This window comes from Erinaceus europaeus, chromosome 8 (genome assembly GCF_950295315.1).
Source record: "Erinaceus europaeus chromosome 8, mEriEur2.1, whole genome shotgun sequence".
Classification (NCBI taxonomy): Eukaryota; Metazoa; Chordata; class Mammalia; order Eulipotyphla; family Erinaceidae; genus Erinaceus; species Erinaceus europaeus.
The window spans coordinates 75,038,621-75,062,905 of record NC_080169.1 but is presented as its reverse complement, the minus strand read 5'-3'; positions in this window follow the sequence as shown (position 1 = coordinate 75,062,905).

The window sequence follows — 24,285 nt, the reverse complement described above, 5'->3', positions numbered from 1 at the left end:
TGAGGTGTGTGATGAAGTGTGTGATAAGGTGTGTTCTTCTGTGATCAGAAGGTGACTTTGAATGAGTGAATCTGTGGCCATGTGGCCTGCAGTTAATGGAGGGAAGTACTGGGGTATCTGTGGGCCTGAGAGTCAAGAAGGAAAGAACCAAGTCTGAGTTTCCCCCCTTATGCTCACCTCGGTTGAGAGAGACTTACCAAGAGGTTATCTTCTCAGACCTCCATGCAAAGATGGGGGTGGAACCCCTAAGCTCTATCAGGCTCACACATGTTCCCAACATGCAGGTGTCTGTCTTTCTCTCCCCCTCTCTGTCTTCCCCTCCTCTCTCCATTTCTCTCTGTCCTATCCAACAACAATGACATCAATAACAACAATAATAACTTACAATAATAAAACAACAAGGGCAACAAAAGGGAATAAATAAATAAATATAAAAAGAAAGAGAGACACCTCCAGATCTGCTTCGGTGCTCATGAAGCTTCTCAGAACTGGGGCTCAAAACCAGACCCTCATGCAGGTTCTTGACCCGTCCTTGTGCTTGGTACTGTGTGCACTCAACTAGATTGTCACTCTTCTCCCCCACCCCCACCCCGGGAGCACATGAGGCTGTAGGAATAGTGAGATAGTAGGACAGGAGATACAGAAAGGGACCATAACTGAGTTAAATGGAATGGATATAAGAAACATTCCCATTTCTGGCACTATTCTAAAGATCCCTTTAGTTTTGCTAAATGATCATTTAAGTGTGTAACATAACACTTTCTTCTGGGTACTTAACTGAATTGTCTCATTTGGTTTCTATGGGTAAGATATGGCAGGGAGTAGTGAACATGCCCAAATTAAGGGGAGGGGGTGCTGTGGAGATAGTTAGGTTGAACTGATTTCTTTTCTTTTTTCTTTTTAATTTTTTTTATTATCCTTATTTATTGGATAGAGACATCCAGAAATCAAGAGGGTGATAGAGAGGGAGAGAGACAGAAAGACACCTGCAGCACTGCTTCATCACTTGCAAAGCTTTCTCCCTGCAGATGAGGACCAGGGTCTCAAGCCTGGGTCCTTGTGCATTGTAACATGGGTGCTCAACCAGGTGTGCCACTACCCGGCCCCACTAATTTTTTTTCTTTATAAAATTTTGTACAATAGAAATATTTCATAATCAGCTGAAATGGACTTGAAGATAGTTACTGGGTGGAAGTCTGGTCCAGAGTCAATGTTTTAATCCAGAAGAGATTAAAGTAATAAGGATTAGAGTAACGGCAGGGAACAGAGAGTTGAGGAAAAGAGTTGGAAATTTTTAATCCCCCTTTTTGTGGATAGTTTTTAACAAACGTAGAGTCAGGTGGCACAATAGATAAAGCATTGAACAATCAAGCATGAGGTCCTGAGTTCAATCCCTGGCAGCACATGTACTACAGTGATGTCTGGTTCTTTTTCTCTCTCCTCCTACCTTTCTAATAAATAAAAAAGAAGTCTTAAAAATAAATAAAAATAAAAATCTTTTTTTAAAAAACAAAAAAAATCAACATATGCAGAGTCATGTAAACACCCCTCTACCCAAAATGTAGGTCACTTCCATTATCTCCCAGTTTCTTATGCTGTAATTAACCATCCCTCTCTCATCCTAGACCCTGCTAGTCACTCATCTCCATGCCAGTTACTTTGTCTTTTTAATATTATGCTATAAATGGAATCTTAGTGTATTTAACTTTCTGAGTCATTTTTTTTAATCAGCACAAGTCCTTTGAAATGCATCCATGTTATTAACACAGCAATAGTTCTTTGTTTTCTCATTCTATGCCTATATTAGATTTTGTTGAATTATGATTCTCTTGAAGGGCATCTATGTTGTTTCCATGTCTTGTTAGTTATGAGTAGAATTAATATAAACTTTTATAAAAAATTTTTTATGAATGTTAAGTTTTCTCTTCACTAAATTCCTAGGAGTGGGATTACTCTTAAGAGTAATTACAACTAATAGGGCATATGCTAAGTGTATGGCTAGCCTTATAAAGAGTTGCCAAACTTGTTTTTCAGGCTAATGTACTATTTACATTTCCACCAGCAAGACATGAGAATTGCACTACTCTGCATTATTACAAGTATATTTGTATTACTAAAAAACTTTTTACATAGAATTTTTAATAGGCATTATCCCATTCGGGTTTTAATTTCTTTTCTCCTATAATTCAGTAATTTATTTTCTCCTATAATTCAGTAATGTTAAACATATTTTTATCCATTAAATTATATAAAATTTTGGAATAAGACCTTGTTGAAGATAGTTCACAAATATTTCTCTCAATCTGTACCTTATTTCTTTGTTCTTTTAGCAATATCTTTTATACACATTTTAATTTTGTTGAATTTCTATTGCTGATTTTCTTTTAAATAAATCTAACTTATAAGATTATATAACTTCAGACATAAAATTTGCTTTCTTTGTTGACACAGAGTTGATATCCTATATTAGCTTCAGATTACTCCCAGAATTGTTGCTTTTAATTTTGTATTAAAACTTTTGGGAGGCTTTATTTGTATGGATGACAGTGTGAATGACAACCCCAAGGGGTGTGACATATGCAGCCTATACAAAATATCTCACTATTGTCTTCTTTACTGCACAGATTTCTCATTGCTGTGGTTCTTTCTTGCTTTGTCTTTATCTAGACTCAAGGTTCAATATATATCTAGAAAGCTCCAATATCTGAATTGTTCTTAATGGTTCTTCAGCTCCTGATGACTAGTCTCTGGGTTTCTGTAACATCATGCTTTCAGCCTGTATTTCTTTCTTTACTCACCTTTGTGGAAATTGGAAACTCCTTGCACTCAGCCAGTTTTAGAAATCTAGACAACCATGCTTTAAACAAATCTAAAAAATCATCTAAACAAATGAGTATAAACTTAAGATTACAGCATCCTACACTGTGCACTGTGCAACTGAATATAAAAAGCAGGAAAAAGTAACTGAATACAAAAAATAAAATTCCATTTAAATAAAATTTTTGGCTATGTGTAATACATGACTAGCTCCAAGTAGCTTTGAGTAAGCATCCAGTTAGCATATGACTTCCACCTAGCAATGTGAGGTACCATTCAGTGTCTGAGAATTTTGTATTCTGAATATTTGACAGTTTGTACTTTCTTACTCCTGTTAAAAATAGGATCATGCCTATTGAATGGTAAGTAAGTAATGTTAGAGCAGAACCAGAAAACTTCAACAGAACTACTGATAGTTTGTTCATATTGTGTGGTGGTATCCTAGTCTTTAATTGATATAGACTTAAAAACACTACCCTATGGCGACAGGCAGGTTAAGCGCATACACTAACTACAGAGCACAAGGACTGGGGTTCAAGTCCCTAATCTCCACCTGCAGGAGGAAAGCTTTATGAGTGGTGAAATAGAGCTGCAGGTGTCTCTCTCCCTTTCTATCTCCTCCTCCCCTCAATTTCTCTGTCTCTACCAAATAAATAAATAAATAAAAGCACTGCACTGTGAGTCAGGGATATAGCTAGAGGGAAGTAAGGTGACTACAGGGTGAACCAGGACCCTGAGTTCCTCTGAGTCTCAGAGTTGAGAGAAAATAGCTTCATACATCATCAACAAATCTGAAGACACCTAGAGGGACATACACAAAACATCCCTAGAAGGGACAGCGTCAAGTGTGTGACTCAGGCCAAAACTCCAACAGAGTATTTACCAACCAAATTTTGCATAACATAAACAAGGAATGAGGAAGATCACACATATTTTTTCAAGTGAGCACACCTCCAGGGATAAATATCAAGATATACGTAATATGTAGTTATACATCATATGGAAAGGTCAAGATACATTTCTCATGGGGGAAATGTTAAAGTACAGGACTTTTGTTGATTTTCTGAGTCAGTCTGTGAAGGGATAGTAAAGAAGGTGTATAGGGAAGCACAGGTTGAGAACCTTAGTCAGTTGCCAGGGTCCTAAGATTAGATGTGTCCCAGGGTAGAGAAAGAATAGCCACACCCAGTTGCCGTACAGTTGTCCAGAAGAGGTCAGGTGGAAACACACAGCACATCCTCAGCTGTGACAGTGTCAGGTGTGTGCCCATACATCCCAAGCACCCAGAAGTACTTATTGATAAAATTATCCATTACATCAAAAGGACTGAGGAAGATTAAAGATGTTATTTAAGTAAAATATACACAGGAATAAATGTTAAGACACAACTAACAGGTGGTTATACCTCACATAGATAAAGACCAGAATACATTTCTAAGGGGCAAAACATCAGAGTAAGGGCCTTTCAAACTGTCTTTGTCCAAATGTAATTATGTTGGGTATACCAATTTGATGCCATAAGATACTGAGTTTATTCCAGTTATCCTGTGCACAATCTCCAGACCTGCAGGGGAGAAGCCAGACATCAGAGCTTATGGTGATCACATGTGGCAATACAGCTCTTTACTGCCTGTGGACTAGTGAAATCTCTGATGTATCCAGACATTGCCTCAGAGTAGGATTAGTTTAGTAATGGGGCAGATCCTGAAAGGCAGGCCTCGTGGTATATTCATTAAAGGAATTTACCTGGAAGATAAACAATGTATGTTTTGCAAACATAGATGCAAAGGTAATAATTAGCAAGATTTCTAGTATCAAGTATGAGGAGTTCAGGGATCAGAAACTTCTTCCAAGGTGAGCTTTTCCTAATGTCTTCCACCTACCTGACTTCATAATAAATTTAGCTTCAGAAAGCATTGCATTTTTCACTATTAAATATGATGCTAACTATAGAGTGTTCTTGTGTGTATTTGTTTTGTATCTATTCTTCATCAGATTGAAGAAGTTTCCCTCCATTCCTACTTTGCTTATTTGTTTATGGATGGGTATTGACTTTTGCCATATGTTTTTGTCACTCATCTCTAAGATCATATGATTTTTTTAAACCTTCTTAATCTGACAGGTTAAGATTATTTTAATTGATTTTCACATATTGGAAGTCTTGTAGCCCTACAATAAATCCCACTCAGTAGTGATGTATAATTTTTTTATATTGTTAGATTTGACTTCCTGACATTTTACTGAGGATTTTTGCATCTGTATTCATGAAATATATTGGTTTAATATAATCCTAATAGCATTTTTATCTTACTTTTAAAGATGGTTTTATTAATTTTTGTCACAGAAGCTATAAGGAGATGCTTCATCTTTTATTGTCAGAAAGATAAAGATATTATAAAGAATAGAATTAAAGGGGTCTGGTGGTGGCACACCTGGTTGAGCACACATTTTACATTGCGCAAGGACCCAGGTTTGAGCCCCCAGTTCCCACCCGCAGGGGGAAAGAGTCACAAGTGGTGAAGCAGTGCTGCAGGTGTCTCTCTGTCTCTCTCCCTATCATCCCCTTCCCTCTCAATTTCTGACTGTCTCTATCCAACAAATAAGTAAATAAAAAAAAATTAAACAAAAAAAGAATTGTTATTTTTAGAAAAAGAGAGGCTGAGAGAGACCAAAACACTGTTCTGGCATTTGCGTTGTGGATAATCAAACTTGGGTCATAAGACATCCAAGTCATGGGCTCTACTATTAAAAAATCCTCCTTGCTGCAGTTTTTCCTTAAATATTTGGTAAAATCACTAGCAAGAGATATTTGTGCCTATAGGTGACTTTTGAGAGATGTTAGTAATTCTTGATTCATTTCTTTCAATAAACATGACCCACTCAGATTATGCATTTCTCATGTGAGTTTAGTGATCTGTGCCAAAATATTCACCTATTTCATCTGAGTTGTCAATTTTGTGGGCATAGGGTTGTTTACAATGTTCTTTTGTCATCTTTTAAATGTTCATAGTTTTAATGATGATCATCCTCCTTTGATTTCTGATTTTAACATTTTGCCTCTCACTGTTTTTCTTGGTTAACCTAACAGTTCATGCACTTTACTGACCTTTCCAAAGAACCGCTTTCAGTTTCATTTGATAATCTCTGATTCTGCTATTTGTTTCATCCTTTAGTTTTCACTTTTATTTCCCCTAGTTTTCTAAAATGGGCATTTAGGCTACTGATTTGAGACCTTCCTTCCTAACATGCATTTAATGTTATAGGCTAAATGTGAAGCAGTAGTTTTGAGTTATCCCACATCTTTTTATAGGTTATAATTTCATTTAAAAATTTTACAATTCCTCAAGAGATTTATTTGACTCATGTGTTATTTAATATTCAAATATTTTCAGATGGTTCTAGCTATCTCTCTGTTGATGATTTCTAGTTTAATATTCCTATGGTCTGAGAAAATATGTGTTTATTTTTTTCCTTTGTTTAGCTGTGTTTTATGGTCTAGAATGTGAATGATCTTGGTGAATGTACTGTGTTAATGTGGGAAGCATATTTATCCAACTATTGTTAGAAGAAATGTTCTATAAATATCAATTAGATCCAGTTGACTGATGATGCCATTTAGTTAAAATACAACCTTGCTGATTTTATGCCTTGTAGATCTGTCAATAACTGACAGAAAGGTGTTGACATTTTTAACAATAATTGTGTTTTTTGTCATACTTCTTGCAGTTCTACCAGTTTTTCCCTCAAGACGTTTTATGTCTCTTGTTGGGTACATAGATAAGTTAGGAGTTATTGCTATTTTGGGGAGGTGAACAATTTATTATTATTCAGCTTCCTATTTGTCTCTTATGATTTTTCTTTTTCTGGAGTCTTCCTTGCTTGAAAATAATATTTTCCATATTTCTTTTAATTGGTATAAGAACATTTTATCTGTCCTCATCTCTTTGCCTTTAAAAAGTTTTTTTTTTTAATTTAAGAAAGGATAAATTAACAAAACCATAGGGTAGGAGGGGTACAACTCCACACAATTCCCACCACCCAATCTCCATATCCCACCCCCTCCCCTGATAGCTTTCCCATTCTCTATCCCCCTGGGAGCATGGACCCAAGGTCATTGTGGGTTGCAGAAGGTGGAAGGTCTGGCTTCTGTCATTGTTTCCCCGCTGAACATGGGTGTTGACTGGTCGGTCCATACTCCCAGTCTGCCTCTCTCTTTCCCTAGTAGGGTGGGTCTCTGGGGAAGCTGAGCTCTAGGACGCATTGGTGGGGTCTTCAGTCCAGGGAAAAAGTCAAGCTCTCACTATTTGCAGATGATATGAAAGCTTTTTTAATTTATTTAAAAAAGGAGACATTAACAAAACCATAGGGTAAGAGGGGTACAACTCCACACAATTACAAAATTTCCAACAACAGATCTCCATATCCCATTTCCTCCCCGATAGCTTCTCTATTATTTATCCCTCTGGGAGTATGGACCCAAGGTCATTGTGGGATGCAGAAGGTTGAAGGTCTGGTTTCTGTAATTGCTTCCCCACTGAACATGGATCTTGACTGGTCAATCCATACTCCCAGCCTGCGTCTCTCTTTCCCTACTAGGATGGGGCTCTCGGGAAGCAGAGATCCAGGACACATTGGTGAGGTTGTCTGTCCAGGGAAGTCTGGTCAGCATCATGCTAGCATCTGGAACCTGGTGGCTGAAAAGAGAGTTAACACACAAAGCCAAGCATTGTTGAACAATCATGGACTTAAAGGCTGGAATAGTGCAGATGAAGTATTGGGGGGGGGGTCGTCAATTTTGTAGATAGCTAGTAGGCATATTTTAGTTATATTTCAAAGGACCTGTGGCTATACTAGTCTTTTTTTTTTTTTCTCTCTGAGCCTGAAATCTGATATGCAGGTGGATCGAAGTTATTGTCTGGGGAGGTGATGTCATCGCTTTAAAAGGGACAGAAAGCTGGATGAGGGAAGAGAGTAGTTTCGTAATATGGGGATGGGGTATAAATATCGCTGACTGTAAACCCCATCGAATTGATGTGGTCTGGGGCCTATATTCAGCTTACGAGCCTATGTGACCTCTGCATCCTGTAGATCTGAGCTCACATTCTGTGGTCATGAGTAGGAACATTCCAAGCTGCCCCATTATCAGGACCCATCTTCCTCAAGTGTAGCATAGAGTATGTTGTCCAACCTCCGAAAGGAGGATGGAACATTCTCTACTGTTGTTGATCAACATTGAGACCAAGGTCCTATGGGGGGCCAACAAAGAGGTCTTTTTTGTTGTTCCTGATAGAGATGACTGGTAACAATGGAAAGAAAGATTTATTCGACGTTTAGGGTCATCATGTCTGTTTGGGAATCTCAGGACTCCCTGAATAGGGCCCCAGCTGATGGGGTGACCTATAGTAACTAAAGAGTCATCATTAAAGTATGCCAGTCTCTTGCCCTTATTCAGTTTTTGCAGTCCTTGCTCTGTTAAGGTTAGCTTTGGAGTGAGTGAGAGAACTGTAATAGGAAGTAGGTGAGGAGGGTATCTAAGTCTAAGTAGATACTATTTCATTATGAACTTTGTACTGACTCACTGCAGACTATTTTATACTGTTGCTTTCAGGTATATATTTTGCCCAAGTTTATGGATACATGTAAACATATGCTCTATCTAATAGGACCTATATCTAGGTTTTGGGACTTTGTTAGGACATGAACCACCTGGAATGGAATTAGAGAATAATATGAAAGGAAAGGTCTCACCCGAGTAATGAAGCTGAAGGATTGTCATTCCACACCTGGAGTCTCTGGACACAGTCTGAATTGAAAAATGCTGAGGTGGTACTCCTTGCATTGATTAGGCTGGGATCAGCAGATGCAATATTATTTGGTATGAATTGAGAGAAGCATGCAGGAAAGTGTGCCCCACCCTAAGGTTCCAGGACTGGGGAAATATAGGCTCCATAGTGGAAATGTGAGGTTCCTGCTGTTTTAGGGTTCAAGTAGACATTAGATACTTATTGTTATAATCACCTTATTTGGTAATTGGGTTAACTTTGAAAAATCTCTTTGTTAGGATTTGCTGTATAGTACCCAACATCACCATTATTTATGTCCTTTGACATTATTTGTATAGCTGTGCCACTGGTTGCTTCTGTTCTCCCAGGTCTAGGCTTTTGATAGAACCAACATATCAAAGACTCAGCCTATGTATTAAAAAGATTCAGTCTGTGCTTTAAAAAGTTTGAGACATACAATTTTTTCCCTCTCATATTAATTAAAAACTGATTTATATGACTACAAATTAATAGGAGTGTACATAAACACCATTCCCACCACCAAAAGACACTGTCCCATCCCATCCTCCCCCCCACCCCTACCCCCAGTAAAGCCTAAATTCCACCCTTGCCATCAACCCAGAAATTTTTACTTTGGTGCTGTACTCCAAAATCAGTCAAATCCTGCTTTGAGTTTACCTTTCTGTCTTTCTTTCTCAATTTCTGTTTATGAGTAGGATCATCCCATACTTGTCTTTGTTTTTATGACTTAGCCCACATAACATAATTCCTTCTAGCTCCTTCCAAGATGAGTGAGAGAAGGTGGGTTCAGTGTTTTTCATAGTTGTGTAGTATTCCATTGTGTATTGATACCATAGTTTTCTCAGCCATTCATCTTTTCTTGGACACTTGGGTTGCTTCCAGGTTTTAGCTATTACAAACTGTGCTACTATGAATATAGGTGTACACATATCTTTTTGGTTGGGCATTATGGAGTTCTTGGGGTATATCCCTAGGAGAGGAATTACTGGGTCATATGGAAGGTCCATGTCTAGCCTTGTGAGAGTTCTCCAGACTGCTCTCCACAGAGACTGGACCAGTTTACATTCCCACCAGCAGTGCAGAAGGGTACTTCTGTCCCCACAACATCTCCATCATTTGTTGCTGCTGTTCTTTTTGATGTATGCCATTCTCACAGGAGTGAGGTGGTGGCTCAGTGTTGTCTTAATTTGCATTTCTCTGACAATCAGCGACCTGGAGCAATTTTTCATATGTTTGTTAGCCTTTTGGATCTCTTCTGTAGTGAATTTTATGTTAATACCCTCTGTCCATTTTTGGAAGGGGTCATTTGCTTTTTTGGTGCTAAGTTTGCTGAGCTCTTTGTATAGTTTGGTTATTAGTCTCTTGTCTGATATATGGCATGTGAAGATCTTCTCCCATTCTGTAAGGGAATCTCTTTGTTTGTGTGATAGTTTCTTTGGCTGTACAGAAGCTTTTCAATTTGATATAGTCCCATTGGTTTGTTTCTGCTTTAGTCTTCCTTGCAATTGAGGTTGTTTCATCAAAGATGTCCTTGAGGTTTAGGTGGGGAAGTGTTCCACCAATGTTTTCCTCTAAGTACTTGATAGTTTCTCGTTTAACACCCGGGTTTTTGATTAATTTGGAGTTGATTTTTGTTTCTGCTGAGATAAGATTATTTAGTTTCATTCTTCTTCATGTTTCACTCAGTATTCCTAGCACCATTTATTGAAGAGAGTCTCCTTCCTCCATTTAATACTTTCGGCTCCCTTGTTAAAGATTAGATGTCCATAGCTGTGGGGGTTTAGTTCTGGGCTCTAAATTCTGTTCCACTGGTCTGTGTGCCTATTTTTGTTCCAGTACCATGCTGTTTTGATGATGATGGCCTTATAATATAATTTGAGATATGGGAGTGTGATGCCTCCATTTTTGTTACTTTTCCTCAAGATTGTTTTGTCAATTCTTGGTGTTTTCTGGTTCCAGATAAATGACTACAGTTTACCTTCTATTCTCTTAAAGAAGCTAGGTGGAACATTGATGGGTATTGCATAAATTTGTATATGGCTCTGGGGAGAATATTCATTTTGATGATATTTATTCTTTCAATCCAAGAGCATGTGATGTCTTTCCATTTCTTGGTATCAGTTTCTATTTCCTTGAATATTGACACATGGTTTTCAGTATATAAGGCTTTCACTTCTTTAGTCAGGTTTATTCCTAGGTATTCTATTGATTTTGCTGCAACAGTGAATGGGAGTGATTTCTGGATATCTTATTCTTCAGATTTGGTATTTGCGTAAAGAAATGCCACTGAGTTTTGTACATTGATTTTATAGCCGGACACTGCTATATTGCCTAATAACTTCCAGTAGTTTTCTGCTGGATACTTTAGGTTTTTCTATGTATACTATCATATCATCTGCAAATAGTGAAAGTTTGACTTCTTCCCTCCAATCTATATTCCTTTGATTTCTTTCTCTTGCCTGATTGTTATGGCAAGAACTTCCAATCTTACATTGAAGAGTAATGGTGATAATGGAGAGCCCTGTCTAGTCCACGATCTGAGGGGGACTCCTATCTTTTCTGATATATGACATTCTCTGGAGTGAAATGGTATCTCATTGTTGTCTTTATTTGCATTTCTCTGACAATCAAAGACTTGGAACATTTTTTCATGTGTTTGTTGGCCTTTTGGATCTCTTCTGTTGTGACTATTCTGTCCATGTCCTCTCCACATTTTTGGATGGGGTTATTTGTCTTCTTGTTGTTGAGTTGGCAAGCTCTTTATATATTCTGGTTATTAGCATCTTGTCTGATGTATGGCATGTAAAGATCTTCTCCCATTCTGTAAGGGGTCTCTTGATTTGGGTAGTAGTTTCTTTAGCTATGCAGAAGCTTTATAATTTGATGTAGTCCCATAAGTTTATACTTGCCTTAGTCTTTTTTGTAATTGGATTTGTTTCATTGAAGATGTCTTTAAAATTTGTGTGGAAAAGAGTTCTGCCAATATTTTCCTCTAAGTATTTGGTAGTTTCTGGTCTAACATCCAAGTCCTTGATTCACTTGGAATTTACTTTTGTGTTTGGTGAAATATAGTTCAGTTTCATTCTTCTGCATATTTCAAACCATTTTTTTCCAACACCAACTGTTGAAGGGACTCTGCTTTCCCCATTTAAGAGTCTGGGCACCATTGTCAAAGATTAGATGCCCATAGGTGTGGGTGTTTACTACTGAGCTCTCGATTTTATTCCACCTGTCAGTGTCTGTTTATGTTCCAGTACCAAGCAGTTTTTATTACAATGGCCCTATAATACAATTTGAGTTCTGTTTTTTCTTCTCAAGATTTTTTTTTTAGCAATTCTAGTTCTTTTCTGGTTCCAGATAACCAACTATAGTACTTGTTCTATTCTCCTACAAAATGTGGTTGGGATCTTGATTGTGATAGCATTAAATCTATATATGGCTATGGGTAGTATATTCATTTTGATGTTAATTCTTCCAACCCATTAACATGAAATATCTTTCCACTTCTTTGTATCTTTTTCTTTAATTTTTTATTTAAGAAAGGATTAATGAACAAAAACATAAGGTAGGAGGGGTACAACTCCACACAGTTCCCACCACCCATCTCCATAACCCACCCCCTCCCATGATAGCTTTCACATTCTCTAGCCCTCTGGGAGCATGGACCCAGGGTCATTGAGGGTTGGAGAAGGTAGAAGGTCTGGCTTCTGTAATTGCTACCCCGCTGAACATGGGTGTTGACTGGTCGGTCCATACTCCCAGTCTGCCTCTCTCTTTCCCTAGTAGGGTATGTCTCTGGGGAAGCTGAGCTCCAGGACACATTGGTGGGGTCTTCAATCCAGGGAAGCCTGGTCAGCATCCTGGTGGCATCTGGAACCTGGTGATTGAAAAGAGAGTTAACATACGAAGCCAAACGATTTGTTGAGCAATCATGGATCCCAAGCTTGGAATAGTGGAGAAGAAGTGTTAGGGAGGTACTCACTGCAAACTCTAATGTACTTCGGCTTTCAGGTATATATTTTGCAGTAGTTTATGGATACGTGTGAACATAAGCTCTCTCTCACAGAAACTGGTGTATATCTAGGTTATGGGACTTTGTTAGAAAGTGAACTACCTGAGAAGAAATTAGTGTGTACTATAAAAGGAAAGGTATCACCCGAGTAATGAAGCCAAAGGGTTGTCATTCCACATATGAAGTCTCTGGACACAGTCTGAGGTGAAGCATGTTGAGGTGGTACTCGTTGCATTGGTTAGGTTGTGATCAGCGGATGCAATATTATTTGGTATGGATTGGGAGACGCATGTGGGAAAGTGGGCCCTATCCAAGGGTTCCAGACTGGGGGAAGTAGGGGCTCTATAGTGGAGATGTGAGGTTCCTGCTGTCTTAGGGTTCAAAAAGACAATCAATAGATAATATTATCATCACATTATTTGGTAATTGGGTTAACTTTGAAAAGTCCTTTTGTTATGGTTTGCTGTACAGTATCCAGTATATTGTATATAGCTGTGCTATTGGATGCCTCTAATCTACTTGGACTAGGCTTTTGAGAGAGTCCGCATATCAAATAAACAGCCTATATATTAAAAAGATTCAGTTTGTGTTTTGAGAAACTTTGAGACATACAACTGATTTTCCCCCTCTCATATTAATTAACTAGTGATTTATATGTCTACATTTTGCTAGGAGTGTACATAAACACCATTCCCACCACCAAAAGACTGTGACCCATCCCTCCCACCAACTCCCACCCCCCACTGGCCCAGGAAGATGCATGTCTACCCCTCACCACAGGGTTTTTACTTTGGTGCCATACTTACAATTAGATCAGGTCCTGCTTTTAGTTTCCCTTTCAGATCTTCTTACTCAACTTCTGTTGATGAGTGGGATCATCCCATACTCATCTTTATCTTTCTGACTTAGTTCACTTAACATAATTCCTTCTAGCTCTGTCCAAGATGGGTCAGAGAAGGTGGGTTCATTGTTCTTGATAGCTGCATAGTATTCCATTGTGCATATATACCACAGCATTCTTAGCCACTCATCTTTTGTTGGGCACCTGGGTTGCTTCCAGGTTTTAGCTATTATGAATTGTGCTGCTATGAACATAGGAGTACACACCTCTTTTTGGTTGGGTGTTGTGGAGTCTTTGGGGTATAACCCCAGGAGAGGAATTACTGGATCAAATGGAAGGTCCATGTCTAGCTTTCTGAGAGTTTTCCAGACTGCTCTCCACAGAGGCTGTACCAATTTACATTCCCACCAGCAATGTAAAAGGGTTCCTCTGTCCCCACATCCTCTCCAGCATTTGTTGCTGCTGTCCTTTTTGATGTATGCCATTCTTACAGGAGTGAGGTGGTATCTTAGTGTTGTCTGAATTTGCATTTCTCTGACAATCAGTGACCTAAAGCAGTTTTTCATATGTTTGTTAGACTTTTGGATCTCCTCTATAGTGAGTGTTTTATTCATATCCTCTGCCCATTTTTGGATGGGGTCATTTGCTTTCTTGGTGCTAAGTTTGATGAGCTCTTTATATATTTTGGTGATTAGTTTCTTGTCTGATGTATGGCATGTGAAGATCTTCTCCCATTCTGTGAGGGGTCTCTCTGTTTGTTTGATAGTTTCTTTGGATGAGCAGAAGCTTTTCAATTTGATGTAGTCCCATTGGTTTGTTTTTGCTTTAGTCTTCCTTGCAACTGGGTTTGATTCATCAAAGATGTCCTTGAGGTATATGTGGGAAAGTGTTTTACCAATGTTTTCCTCTAAGTATTCGATTGTTTCTGGTCTGACATCTAGGTCTTTGATCCATTTGGAGTTGATTTTTGTTTCTGGTGAGATAAAGTGGTTCAATTTCATTCTTTTGCATGTTTCAACCCAGTTTTCCCAGCACCATTTATTGAAGAGAGCCTCCTTTTTCCATTTAATCCTTTGGGCCCCCTTATCAAAGATTAGATTCCCATAGTTGTTGGGATTTATTTCTGGGCTTTCAATTCTGTTCCACTGGTCTGTGTGCCTATTTTTGTTCCAGTACCATGCTGTTTTGATGATGATTGCTTTATAATATAGTTTAAGGTCTGGGAGAGTGATGCCTCCATTTCTGTTTCTTTTCCTCAAGATGGTTTTGGCAATTCTAGGTGTTTTCAGGTTCCAGATAAATGATTGTAGTTTTTGTTCTATTCTCTTAAAGAAGCTTGGTGGAATTCTGATGGGTATTGCATTAAATTTGTATATGGCTCTGGAGAGAATATTCATTTTGATGATGTTTATTCTTCCAATCCATGAGCATGGGATATCTTTCCATTTCTTGGTATCAGTTTCTATTTCCTTGAGTAGCGACTCATAGTTTTCAGCATACAAGTCTTTCACTTCTTTGGTCAACTTTTCCTAGGTATTTGATTGATTTTGCTGAAACAGTGAATGGGAGTGATTTCTGAATGTCTTCTTCTTCAGATTTAGTGTTTGCATAAAGAAATGCCACTGATTTTTGTACATTGATTTTGTAGCCTGATACCTTGCTATATTGCCTAATAACTTCCAGTAATTTTCTGATGGATTCTTTAGGTCTTTCTATGTATACTATCATATCATCTGCAAATAGTGAGAGCTTGACTTCTTCCCTTCCAATCTGTATTCCTTTGATTTCTTTCTCTTGCCTGATTGCTATGGCAAGAACTTCCAATACTATGTTGAAGAGTAACGGTGACAGTGGACAGCCCTGTCTAGTCCCCCATCTGAGGGGGAATGCTTTCAGCTTCTGTCCACTAAGTATGATGTTGGCTGTAGGTATGCTATATATAGACTCCACTATCTTGAGGAATTTCCCATCTATTCCCATTTTTTGTAGAGTTTTCAGCATGAATGGGTGATGGATTTTGTCAAAGGCTTTCTCTGCATCTACTGAGATAATCATGTGGTTTTTGGCTTTGCTTTTATTGATGTGGTGAATGACATTGATTGACTTATGGATGTTGAACCAGCCTTGCATTCCTGGGATGAATCCCACTTGGTCATGATGAACAATCTTTTTGATGTGTTGCTGTCTCCGGTTGGCCAAGATCTTGTTTAATATTTTGGCATCTATGTTCATCAGAGATATTGGTCTGTAGTTTTCCTTTTTTGTTCTGTCCCTATCAGCTTTTGGTATCAGGGTGATGTTGGCTTCATAAAAGGTGGAAGGGAGTATTCCTGTTTCTTCAATCTTATGGAATAGCTTAAGAAGTATGCGTATTAACTGTTTCCTGAAAGTTTTGTAGAATTTGTTTGTGAAGCCACCTGGTCCAGGACTTTTGTTGTTGGGAGATTCTTAATAACGGCTTCAATTTCTTAGTCAGCGATAGGTGCATTTAGATTTTGTAGTTCTTCTTGGTTCAGTTTTGGAAATGCATAGGTTTCTAGGAATTGTCCATTTCTTCCAGATTCTCTAGCTTGGTGGCATATAATTCTTTATAGAAGTTTCGCAGGATTCTCTGGATTTCTGTGGTGTCAGTTGTGATCTCTCCTGCATCGTTTACAATTCTATTAATTTGAGTCTTCTCTCTTTTTTGTTTGGTGAGTCTGGATAGGGGTTTGTCAATTTTGTTTAATCTTTCAAAGAACCAACATTTGGCTTCATAGATCTTTTGTATGGTTCTCTTATTTTCTATGTTGTTTATTTGTGCTCTAACTTTAGTGATTTCTGTCCTTCTGGTTGCTTTAGGGTTCCTTTGTTCTTCTTCTTCTTAGTCCTTGAGTTGTGTAGTAAGGTCATTCATTTGAGCTTCTTCTTGGTGTTTAATATGTGATTGTATGGCTATAAGTTTCCCTCTCAGTACTGCTTTAGCTGTGTCCCAAATATTTTGATAGGTTGTGTCTTCATTTTCATTAGTTTCCAGGAACATTTGAATTTCCTGCTTGAGTGAGTCTCTGACCCAGTGGTTCTTAAGGAGTATGTTGTTTAGTTTCCAAATTCTGTGTCTTTTAATAATTTTCTGTTTGTTGTTAAATGTTAGTTTTACTCCACTGTGATCTGAGAAGATACTTGGGATGATTTCAATGCTCTTGAATTTATTGATGCTGTCTTTGTGGCCTAACATGTGGTCTATCCTTGAGTATGTGTTATGTAGATTTGAAAAGAAGGTGTATTCCAGTTTTTTGGGGTGGAGGAATCTGAAAATGTCCAAGAGGTCTAGTCTGTCAATCTCTTCATTCAATTCTCTTGTATCTTTATTGGTTCTCTGCTTTGTTGATCTGTCTAAGTGTGAGAGTGGGGTATTGAAGTCTCCCACTAGTATTGTATTACTATTGATGTATCTTTGAAATTCTTTCAGTAGATGCTTAATGTATTTAGATGGTCCCTCGTTGGGTGCATAGATGTTAATAATTGTTAAGTCTTCTTGGCTGATTGATCCTCTAATCATTATGTAATGTCCTTTCCTATCTTTTATTACTTTATTTAATTTAAAATCTATTGTGTCTGAGATGAGAATGGCTGTTCCTGCCTTTTTTTGTGGTCCGTTAGCCTGTATTATAGTTTTCCATCCTTTCACATTAAGTCTGTGTTTATCTTGTTGTGACAGACGGGATTCTAGCAAGCAGCATATGGTTGGGTTATGTTTTCTGATCCATCCCCCCCCACCCTGTGCCTTTTGATGGGTGAGTTTAAGCCGTTGACATTTATTGATATTATGGATTTAATGTATTGTAGTGGCATTGTTCTAAAAAAATTGTTTGCTCTGATATATTGCAAGTATTATAGTGATGTTCTTGTTCATAAGAGGTCTTTTAGTACCTCTTTCAGGGCCGGCTTGGTGATGGTTGCCTCCTTTAACTGTTGTTTATCTAAGAAGGTTTTGATCCCTCCATCTAGTTTGAATGAAAGTCTAGCAGGATATATTATCCTTGGTTGAAACCCTTTTTCATTTAGGGTTCAATAGATATCTTGCCACTTCCTTCTGGCTTTTAGAGTTTGAGTGGAGAAGTTTGCAGATAATCTTATGGGTTTTCCCTTGTATGTGACTTTTTGTTTCTCTCTTGCAGCCTTTAGGACCCTTTCTTTATCCTTACTTCTTCTCATTGTGACTATGATGTGTCTTGGTGTCTTCAGGTCTGGGTTGATTCTGTTTGGTACTCTCTGGGTCTCTTGAATCTTGATATCCTTTCTGTTATTCTGGTCTGGGGTGTTTTCTTCTATTATTTCCTCTAGAATGTTTGCTTCCCCTTCCTCTCTTTCTTCCTCTGGTAGGCCAATTATACAAATGTTACTTCTTTTGAGATCATCCCATATGTCTCTGTTGTTGTTTTCAGTGTTTCTCAATCTCTTTTTAATCTCTTTTACCTCTTTCTTTTTTTCTCTAACTCATCCTCTGTCTGACTAATTCTGTTTTCTTCTTCTGTTAGTCTTCTTTCCCTTGCCTCACCTTCTTTCTTCATTACAGCTATTTCAGCTTTCAGTTCTCTGATTGCCTCAAGATAATCAGTATTTTCCTTGGGGGTCTCAACTGTGGATTCCCTAATACTGCCATTCCTTTCCTCCAATGTTGTTTTCATTTCTGTGATTAATAAGTTTATTATTGCTTGCATACTTTTCTTATCTATGGTTACTTCTGGCTGGTTTGTAGTTTCTTCTGGGCTCTTGTCTTCATTCATTGGGGTAGCAGTTTTATTTGTTTTTGATCTACCCATTTTTTTAATTTATGTGTTTCTTTTTTTTTTTAATGCTCTGTTGTTCCTCAGTTGTTGTGTCTTGAGTACAAGTAACACTGTACTAAATGCCTTTATGACAATTGCACTCACCAACCTCCAGAATTACAGTAGCAACTGAAGTAAGTATTGAAGTAGTTTAATCATTACCAGTTATCCAAACAATTTCTCCAGTCCGTGAAAAAATAGTAACCAAATCCCAGTGAAGAAAGAGAAATAAAGAGAGTATAGCAAGGATATACAGTTATGTAAATCTACTATCCACAGTATATTTTAGGGGTAACAAGAGGGGAAAGGGAACTAGAGCAGAGGTACACACATAGAGAGTCCACTCTGAGTCAGATTTCTTCCCCCAAATAATTCACAAATTCAGAAAAGCGAAGAAGAAGTAAGAAGTGTATGACAAGATTAAAAAAAAAAAAGAGAGAGAGACAAGAGAGAGAAAAGGGAGAAGATAAGAAAAAGAGTTGTAATTAAAGAGCAGTGCAAGGAAATTCCCAAATGTGTATAAGTGAATTCAAAAAAGCACCCTGTTTGGTGGTGTGGGGTATCCTGCTAGGAGCTGGTCCCCAGGGACTACTTATGGGGGGGGGGGGCGGGAAGGAGGTATGCTTGAAAATTAAAAGGAAGAAAAAAGAATTTTTTTCCCCTTTTTTCCCTACTCTAATTCTTAACCCAAATTAAGTTATAGTTACCCCCTTTGTGTCACCACTAGGCCCCCTTATTGGCTGGCCTGCTAAAGGCAGAAAATCCTACTGTTTCCAGGAGATGTGTTCGGAGCTCAGCGGCTAGCAGCTTCTCAGTCCGCCATCTTTCGGGAAACCCCCCCCCCTCCAGACTTTTTTAAAGGATTTCTCGAAAATGAAAACTAGCTCCAAGTCCTTTGATTCAATGAGAGCTATACTCAAGAAGTCTTTGGATCCACCCTCAGGGTCGCGGTGGTCCCTGAAGACTCCCAAGAGAAAGCTCCCGAGCTATAATGCTCCCTCCCGGTCCTCTGTTGGCAGCCCAGCAGCGCTCTGCAACCGGCGGAGGAGCCGCCTTCCTGGGCGGAGGACAATGCCCGGCCCACCCGCCTTGCCCGGTGCCACCTGGGAAGTCTCTACCAGCCGCCCGCTAATTCGTGCCACCTTTACTCTAATTCTTAACCCAAATTAAATTATAGTCACCTCCTTGGTGTCACCGCTAGTGCCCCTTATTGACTGCCTGCTAAAGGCAGAAAATCCTACCGTTTCCAGAAGATGTGATCAGAGCTCACACCACTAGTGGCTTCTCAGTCCGCCATCTTCCGGGAACCCCCTTTGTATCTTTTTCAATTTCCTTGATTAGTGACTCATAGTTTTCAGTATACAAGTCTTTTATTTCTTTGGTTATGTTTATTCCTAGATATTTTATTGTTTTGTTACTATAGTAAAAGGAATTGATTACAACATCTACTAACTTAGTGTTTGCATAGAGAAATACCACTGACTTTTGAATGTTAATTTTATAGCCTGACATCTTACTATATTTCCGAATGTTTTCCAAAAGCTTCTTGCTGGACTCCTTAGGTTTTTCTATGTATACTATCATGTTATCTGCAAAGAGGGAGACTTTGTCTTCTTGTCTTCCATTCTGTATCCCTTTAATTCCTTGCTCCTGCCTGATTGCTATGGCAAGAACTTTCAACACCATGTTGAATAATAATGGTGATAGTGGGCAGCTGTGTATAGTATCTGGTCTAAGGGGAAATGCTTCCAGTTTTTCACCATTGAGTATGAGGTTGGCTGTAGGTTTGCTATAAGAAGACTCCACTATCTTGAGGAATTTTCCATCTATTCCCATTTTTTGTAGCATTTTGATCATAAAGGGATGTTGGATTTTGTCAAAGGCTTTCACTACATCTACTGATATGACCATGCGGTTTTTGTCTTACTTTTTTGATGTGGTGGATCATGTTGGTTGATTTACATATATTAATCTGCAATTCCACTTTGTCATGATGAACAATCTTTTTAATATACTGCTGTATCTGGTTGGCTAGAATTTTTTCAATATTTCAGCATCTATGTTCATCAGATATACTGCTCTATAGTTTTCTTTTTTGGTTGTGTCCCTGTCTGCTTTTGGTATCAGAGTAATGTTTGCTTCATAGAAGCTGGAAGGCAGTTTTCCACTGTCTTCAATCTTCTGGAAGACTTAAAAGTAGACATATTAACTCCTCCTTAAAGGCTTTGTAGAATTAATTCTTAAATTCTTAAAACCACCTGGTCCGGGACTTTTATTCTTGGGAAGTTTTTTTAAACAGTTTCAATTTCCTTGGCCGTTGGGCCTGTTAATATTATCTAGTTCCTCTTTATTTAATTTTGGAAGTTTTTAGGTATCTAGGAAATTCTCCATTTCTTCCAGTTTCTCTAGCTTGGTCGCCTATAGTTGTTCATAGAAGCCTCACATGATATGTTGAATTTCTGCGGTGTCTGTTGTGATATTTTCCTTTCATTTATAATGTGATTATTTGGGTCCTCTCCCTTTTTTGTTTTCTGAGTCTGGCTAAAGGCTTGTTGATTTTGTTCACTCTTTCAAAGAACCAACATTTATGTTAGTTGATTTTTTGTATGTTTTTCTTATTTTCACTGTTTCTTATTTCTTCCTTAACTTTAGTGATTTCTGTTCTTCTGGTTGCTTTAGGGTTCCTTTGTTCTTCTTCTTCTAGGTCTTTAAGGCATGTGATCAGGTTGCTTATTTGTGCTTTTTTTGTGTGCCCTAGTGTGTGCTTGTATGGCTATGAACTTCCCTCTCAGTGTAAGATCAAAGGGAGGCTTGAATGGAGCCCCTGACTTACCCCTGATGCACTCTATTTCACTTTCTCACTTTTAAGTTGTTGGAGTCCTGTTACTCGTTTTCTTCCGATTTGCCAGCTTTATGATCAAGAAGCTTGCACCAATCTTTTGCTGGCTCTCTTGTGGAGTGGCTCCATCCGTGGGGGTAAGCCTCCGACCCTCCCTCACCAGCTCTATTGATTGTGTGAATTAGAAAGAAGCATTGAGAGATAGTCTGGTATGAACATCTCCTTATTTGGAGATGGGTACAGGCTTTTATACTGAATTAAACAAAGAACATTTTTCACATATGTGAGAAATTACAGGTTTCTTAAAGGTCAGCTTGCCCCCATGGAAGGGGGTTGGTATGATAGGAATTGAAGAGAAACATAAAGGTAAAGACGATTAGTTTCCATGATGCAGGCAAGTTAATTATCCAAAGGTATTTGAGAGAAGCAGAGGGGTTAAACCAGTAAGGTGAGATAGAGAAGAAGAAAAACAAAACTTGATGTAAATCATAGATATCAAGGGACACAAGGAACTAGAATATTATGGGATCTCACTACCTTGTACTGGCAGGGGTGTATGATAGAGTGTGTTCTCCTATATGATCAAAAGATGAAGTTATAGTGGATGTGTAAACTTTGAGTGAACTCTCAAGCAGGCAGTCATTTGGTCTGGTAGCAGGAGGAACTAAGTGTGAGAGGCTTGTAGACTTTCTGTGAGCTTGAGAAACTAACAAGTAGAAACTGAGTCTGAGAGACTTTTCCCTATTAGCTCATCCCTACACAGGAGAGGCCAACAAGTGGGGTGTCTTTCCAGACCTCCATTCAAGGATGGGAGAGCTCACCTAAGCTCTACCAGGCTTTCACATAGTCCCACATAGCTTGTGTCTTCATTTACATTGAACTCTCAAAACATTTTGATTTCTTCCTTTATTTCCTCTTTGACCCAGTAGTTGTTAAGTAGTGTACTGTTGAGCTTCCACATTTTGGGACTATTACTACTCTTTTGTTTATTATTAAGTGTTAGTTTAATTCCACTGTGGTCTGAGAAGATGCTTGGAATAATTTCAATGCTCTTGAATTTGCTGATGTTGTCTTTGTGGCCTAACATATGGCCTGTCCTTGAGATTGAACCATGTGGACTTGAATAAAGTCTGAATTCCAGTTTCTTGGGGTAAATGACTCTCAAAATGTCCAATAGTTCTAATTTATCTATCTACTCATTTAGCTCCTTCATTTCTTTATTGATTTTTCTGCCTGGATGATCTGTCAAGTTAAGAGTGTGTTATTGAAGTCCCCTACTATGACTGTGTTGCTGTTAATATATTGCTGTAACTCTTTCAGTAGATGTTGATGTATTTAGATGGCTTCTCATAGGGTGCATAGATGTTAATAATTGTTAAATTCTCTTGATTGACTTATCCTCTGAGCACTAAGTAATGTCCATCCATATCTTCTTAAATTTTATTTATTTTAAAGTCTATCATGTAAGATATGAGAATAGCTGTTCTTGCCCCTTTTTGTGGGCCACTGACTGGTATGATAGTTTTCTATCCTTATACTTTGAGTCTGTTTTTGTCTTGTTGAGCTATGTGGGTTTCCTGTAGACAGTATATTCTTGGATTGTGTTTTCTTATCCATCTTCATACTCTGTGCCTTTTAACAGGTGAATTCAGGCCATTGACATTTATTGATACCAAAGATTGAAGAAATTTTAATGCCATTATTGTAGATATTTAGAGTGTTCTGATAGATGGCATACTTATGGTGGTCTGACTTTATAGGAGAACTTTCAGAACTTCATTCAGGGCAGGCTTGGTAACTGTTTATTTTTTCAACTGTTGCTTGTCTGAGAAGGTTTGATGCCTCCATCTAGTCTGAATGACCGTCTAGCAGGATACAGCAGTCTTGATTGAAAGCCTTTCTCTTTACATTGTCTTCTGGCATGTAGTGTTTGTGTGGAGAAGTCTGACGCTAATCTTATGGGTTTTCCTCTGTAGGTGACTCTTTGTTTTTCTCTTGCAGCCTTCAGGATCCTTTCTTTATCCATTCTAAATATGGTGTGTCTTGGTATCTTTAAGTCTATGTTAATTCTGTTTAGGACCCTCTGGGCTTCTTGAACCTTTATGTCTTTTATGCTGTCTAGACTAGAGAAGTTCTCAGCTATTATATCCTGAAGAATGCTTTCTTCCCCTCCCTCTCTTTCTTCCTCTGGTAAGCCAATAATGCGTATATTGTTTCTTTTGAAGTCATTCCATAGGTCTCTGTTGTTGTTTTCAGTATCTCTTAATCTCTTTTTGAGATCTTTTACTCTTTTTTTGTTGTCTCTAATTCATTCTCGATCTTGCTGATTCTGTCTTCAGCTTTATTTCTCTCTCCCCTCTAGTGTTTTCTGGAGTTCATCTATTTTGTTACCTTCTTCAGATACTATTTTAGCTTGTTCAGGAAGTTGTGTTCTTAGCTCAGCTATTTCAACTTTCATCTCTCTAGTAACCTTGAGATAATTAGTGTTTCCTTCCATAGTCTAATTGTTTGTTTATGCATTTCTGATGGCAATTCTTTCAAACTGTTTACTCACTCTTGTGACTATTTACTTAACAAGCATTTGCATGTTGACCTCACTATTTTGTGGTTCAACCTTGGGCAGGGGTCTTTTAGCTGGACTCTTTTCCTGGTTCTTTTCTCTAATATTTCTTCTTGTTGGTTTAACCATTTTATATAGCATGTTATGAGGTCCTTCACTCAGTACTTTTCAAATTACTGACCACTCTTGCCTGGATTGACTTGTGTCTAAGTAAGGTACTTAAAGAGTTCACGGTTGTGGAGATGAACAGTTGTTTCAATATCATTTCAATCACTGATTTGGAGCACAGAGGTTGTTTAAAGCCTCTTTTGTTCTTTTTATTCCCTGTAGACTATGGAAGCCTGAGGGCTTTTAAGCTATAAGTAGGCTTCTTAGTTTAATCACTCACCTCTGACCAAGAGATTAAGCAAGGTAGAGTAGAGATAATACAGTGATTATGCAAAGAGATTCCCACACCCCAACGATCCAAAGCTCCAGGTTAAATTCAGCTTCTCTACCAAGCCGGGCAGCACTGCTGGGGCCTTTGAATTTCTAAATAAGTCCCCTTTATAGTCTGTAGGTTCTGAGACAGTTATTCACCATGTCCCGTTAATAGTCTATA